Genomic DNA, 5,486 nt, shown 5'->3' on the forward strand with positions numbered 1-5,486 from the left:
GTCCTGGATCGAACATCGACCACGATTAAATTCGTTATACCAATTTTTTACAGTGATGTAGGATGGCGCTTTATCGCTGAATAAAGAATTAAGTTCATCGAAGCACTCTTGTCTTGTCAATCCACGTCGAAAGTTATGAAAAATAATGGCACGAAAATGTTCACGATTCAATTCCATTTTTTGAAAGAGAAGAACTTTTCAATTTACTGTCAACATAAATGAAGCTATAATGGTAAATCGTCTGCTGAATTTATGTATAAAAATATCAAACTTTCGATTAAAATCGTCTGCGGTCGCCTAGCAACACTTACTGTTGCCAAGGCCAGAAATATAAATAGCAACCCTCGTATTCTACAACAAACAGTGTTAAAATCAGGAGTTTTCTTTTACAGATTATGAATTTATAAAAGATCCATATATGAATATATATTTTTGTTCTCATTGACTAAGTTGCTTTTTCTCGTGGTGGAATTTTTCATTGTTCTCACAACTTCAGAAAGTCTGTTTTTTCATTGTTAGAAAAAAAAAATTCAGGTAGTCTTAGATGTATCTTGTTTAATTTTCAAGGCCCTTGATTAACTCAATATCTTGATTTAATATTTAATTAATTGAACAAAGATAATGAAGCGATTTTATTGAAAAAAAATTTGGGTACAAAAACATTTAATGCTTAGGTACGTTTTATGTTTATACGGTTACCATAACCTCTTAAATTTATTTAAATACCTATAAAACTACGTTTTTAGGTAAATATTTCATTTAAAAAAATTTAAATTCGTTCGCTAGGAACTTTTTAATTTTCAACAAATAAAAACCACGCTTTTAGCTATAACCTTAAAACCAATGATTATTTTTTTCTAAAACATTGTTACACACACTTCTTTTAATGCTAACAATATTCTGTTAAAATTTGAAAATGATATAATAAAAATTGCACTTTTTTGTTCTCAACGTTCAGTGTCCTATTAAAAACTTTCAAAGGAAATTTAAACCATACATGTTTACATATTAACTTTATTAAATGCTTTCAAAAATTTAGACTAATATATTTACTACTTCTTTCAATCACTAGAAAAATCACTACAACCTTTCAATCGCTAGAAAAAAATCACTACAACCTTTCAATCACTAGAAAAATAACTACAACCTTTCTATCACTAGAAAAATAACTACAACCTTTCAATCACTAGAAAAATCACTACAACCTTTCAATCACTAGAAAAATAACTACAACCTTTCAATCACTAGAAAAATAACTACAACCTTCCAATCACTAGAAAAATCACTCCAACCTTTCAATCACTAGAAAAATGTCAAAGTAAAGCAGTAAATCATTTTCAAATATAATTTTAAGTTATTTGAAAAACAGGCATGCTCAATTTAAATTTGTTTTTTAATAACTAGAAAATGCCATCAAACTTAAACAATATTTCACGTTACATAAGTAATAACAATATTTTTACACTTCGACTGGTTTAATCTTCAAATTTTTAAATCCAATTATTCCAACGGAAAAATTATCTAATTTACAATCAAATTTCAATGACAACACTTGTTAAACCTTAAAATTTTGAAAGTGTGACTTGAAGGGTTGTTAGTATTAATCTCTAAATTTCAAAATTTTATTAAATAAATGTAGGATGTTTAATTTGAATTATCATTACAAGTTTACCTTATCAAATCCTTTAATCTTATCTTAAATAGTAATATTAGTTTTAAATTTGTGAACTTCAAATTACTACTACCTACAAAAACAAGTTTTCTTACAAAGTAATACAGATAAAATTTAAATATTATTGCAATTACTGCACATAGAAAACTTCAAATAAATCTATTGTTTCAACAACACTTCAAAATAGAAATTTCTCTACACACATATACACTATCAATATGATAACGAGAAAATGTTTTTCTCCTCATACTGAACTAAAGTATTTTATTCTACCCATATATGTTACCCTGAATGATCGAAATTGTTGGTTGTTGACTTACGATAAATATTGACAATCACATAGTCGCTTTGGTAAATGTCCGAAATATGTACTAGATCTATGTAAGTGCCACTCTACTACTACTACTAAATCAATGAAATTTTCGGAAGGATCCAAGAACTTTGAAATTTGTACCAACTGTTCTTCAAACCAGGCTTCGCCTCACTACATCCTCGCGTGCCTGGAGCTCACCAAACAGGATTTAGCAGGTGATCCATTGACGGTGTTGGATTTTTTGAGGGTGTATAACGTCACGGACCTGGTCTAGCACTGCTGGTCAATGGGGTCGTGCAACAACAACAACAAGTGCCACTGCCCGGTATACCATACACTGATGTATTTTTAAGGTTCAGTGCCACTCCCCCGTATACATTTGCCAGGTACTTCGAATACTGATGTTTCTCCTGTTGTTGTTGCTAATTTACGTCGCACTAGAGCTGCACAATGGGCTATTGGCGACGGTCTGGGAAACATCCCTGAGGATGATCCGAAGACATGCCATCACAATTTTGATCCTCTGTGGAGGGGATAACACCCCCGCTTCGGTAGCCCGACGACCTCCCCGCGAAGTCGAGCACTTTACGGTAGAACAGTTTAACAAGGACCGATGCCGCACACCCTCGGTCCTTACGCAGACTGATCCAAGTGGTCACCCACCCGCACACTGACCGCAGCCAGTGATGCTTGACTTCGGTGATCTGCTGGGAACCGTGTCTTAACGATCAGTCCACTGCGGGACCTGATGTTTCTCCCAATCCATCCTCAGCAGATATTAAAATATCGAATAAATATAATAATATCAATAAATATAAAATCGGATATAACGAATATCTCGGACATTCAAAAAACGACCATGTGATTGTTGACATTCGCCGGTGAAAGTCGACATTCTCTTGATTTCGATCATTCACAGTAACTACACACAATTTGCCAGAAACGAGAAAGCACCTTTGCCTCTCTAAAGCGAATAAAAGATTATTAAAAAAAAACCCCGGCTTAACATACCATCACCGTTCATTCTTCAGCAACAATCTTCAAAGAAAAAGTCAAAATAAGCAATGAGAAGAACTAGACTCTTCAAGTCACGCAGTGGACTGATCGTAAAGACACGGTTTCCGGTAGTCAAGCATCACTGACTCCGACCAGTTAGCGGGTGGGTGACCACTTTGATCAGTCTGCGTAAGGACCAAGGGTGTGCGGCATCGGTCCTCGTTAAACTGTTCTACTGTAAAGTGCAGGTCGTCGGGCTACCAAAGCCATCCCCTCAGCAGAGGATGAAAATTGTGATGGCATGTCTTCGGATCATCCTCAGGGATGTTTCCCAGACCGTCGCGAATAAGCGAGTATGAGCCGCGATGGCTCGGGGGATAGAGCGTTCGCCTTCCAATGAGGTGAACCGGGTTCGATACCCAGGGATGTCGATACGAATCCGCATCCTGCTTCTCGCTTCTCACAGTGCTGACGTAAGATATCCTCAGTGGTAGACGGATCATGGGTTCGAGTCTCTTTGTCGTCATGCTATCCGTGGGTGGCTCTCGTGGTCTTCCTCTCTATGTAACGCAAATGTGGGTTAGTTCCATCAAAAATTCCTCCACGAAGGCAAATTTCACCCAATATTGCATAAAAGAGATCCCTTGCCTTCTGGATTGTGCTCAAAATTAGAAGACAAAGGAACTGAACATTAGTAGTCGTAAACCCAAAAGATTGGGTCGGCTGTTCAACGACGGTTATAAAATAAAACCATGGCCAAAGATGCTCATATTGATAATTGGACCATGCCGGTAATCCAGACTTTGAAGCACGTTCAAAAAACCGGACTGTTCTCGAAGGCAAACGAATTCTAGTTGTGGAAAACACACCCGTTAAATTCCCGGCGAACATCAGGATAGCCTGCATTGAAGAGAAACACGAAATAACATGTCATTTTCGTCGATGATAACCAAATATCTTATGAAAAAAGAAAAATGTAAGCTTTGTGCCTAGCCTTGAGTCAGCTCTGAGATACTGCCGGTCACAATTAAAATACATCGACGATGACATGACGAAATTTGAGTCTTGCCATAAGTTTACACGATTCCATATTTTTTCGGGCCCGTAAGTTGGAAATGCAAAACAAATTAATTTTGATAGCTGATGGTAGCAGAGCGTGGTTATTTCTAAGTTGCAGCTATGTATGTAAACTGTACGGTCAGTTCTGCGTCTTTTAAATATTCAAATTTAACAAATCGCGAGCCACGCACGAGATTCGATCAAATGATGCGTTTTTAGTCGGCAAAAAACCTATCTGCTGCACACTTCATATGCCTATTTGTGAAGTAGCAAAATTCACTGTCATGCTGCTGCTCTCGCAGCTTAGATCCCAGCTTTATTGGACTCTTTGGGTTGGAAAGTTTTGAACCTACAGCCCAGGCTTTGGGCTGAGCGGTTTTCATCTTTTCCTACATTTCAAACATAAAACTGGCAGCAATCACTACAATGATGACGAATACGTGAAATCCGCCGTGACCTCTTAGTGAACGGAGCAGGGGGCAAGTTTGTATGAAGGTATTCTAAATCTAATTACAAGGTATGATAAGTGTTTAAATAAACTTGGTAACTATGCCGAAAAAAACGTATGAAGAATCTGAAAACGAATTTGCTTCTGGCAAATTTTCTTTCATTTGGGTTTTTATTTGCACACGGCCTTACTTAAAAAACATCCCTCGTATATAATTAAGACTGAAACCCCGAACCGTGGGTCTTTACAAAAAAAATCAATAGGAGCTCGTTGACAACTGGTTGGTTTCTTACATTACAAAACTAAGATTATTTACAGAACTAAACTAATTCGCCATTAATCAAACAAACTCCGACAACCAGTGTCCAAACTTCAAGAAGACCAAACTCTATTGACTCGCAATTGTACAACCCAGAAACCAATATCTTTACCTCCCGTGCCCTCCCAGGTCAAAATTTTTTATCGTTTTCCATTGATGTACCAACATAATCTTGATGATAACTATCAATTCAATCCTCAATCATTATATTTTAATTGATGGTAACCAAAATAAGTAACCATCACCCCAATGTAGGAATTCGGACTGATTTATGATGGTCCAACATAAGAATAGCAACTTTTTTTAATGGTTTGTTTATGTTGAACCATCACGGATTTCCATCGTAGTATCTAAAAATCAAATGTTGGAACGATCATGAACCACCACCATCCCAATGTAGGAATTCGGACTGATTTATGATGGTCCAACATAAGAATAGCAACTTTTTTTAATGGTTTGTTTATGTTGAACCATCACGGATTTCCATCGTAGTATCTAAAAATCAAATGTTGGAACGATCATGAACCACCACCATCCCAATGTAGGAATTCGGACTGATTTATGATGGTCCAACATAAGAATAGCAACTTTTTTTAATGGTTTGTTTATGTTGAACCATCACGGATTTCCATCGTAGTATCTAAAAATCAAATGTTGGAACGATCATGAACCACCACCA

General features: G+C 36.4%; 1 protein-coding gene across 1 annotated transcript in view; it reads right to left on the reverse strand.

Moving 5' to 3' along the window:
* Nucleotides 1-2,505, reverse strand: part of LOC107453622 (ankyrin repeat and BTB/POZ domain-containing protein 2) — a gene marked incomplete in the record, with an annotated part of 89,464 nt that extends 86,959 nt beyond the window's left edge. The window contains 1 exon segment of the mRNA XM_043046411.2: nt 1,993-2,505.
* Between the last annotated feature and the right edge of the window lie 2,981 nt (nt 2,506-5,486).

Source organism: Parasteatoda tepidariorum, chromosome 5 (assembly GCF_043381705.1).
Source record: "Parasteatoda tepidariorum isolate YZ-2023 chromosome 5, CAS_Ptep_4.0, whole genome shotgun sequence".
Classification (NCBI taxonomy): domain Eukaryota; kingdom Metazoa; phylum Arthropoda; class Arachnida; order Araneae; family Theridiidae; genus Parasteatoda; species Parasteatoda tepidariorum.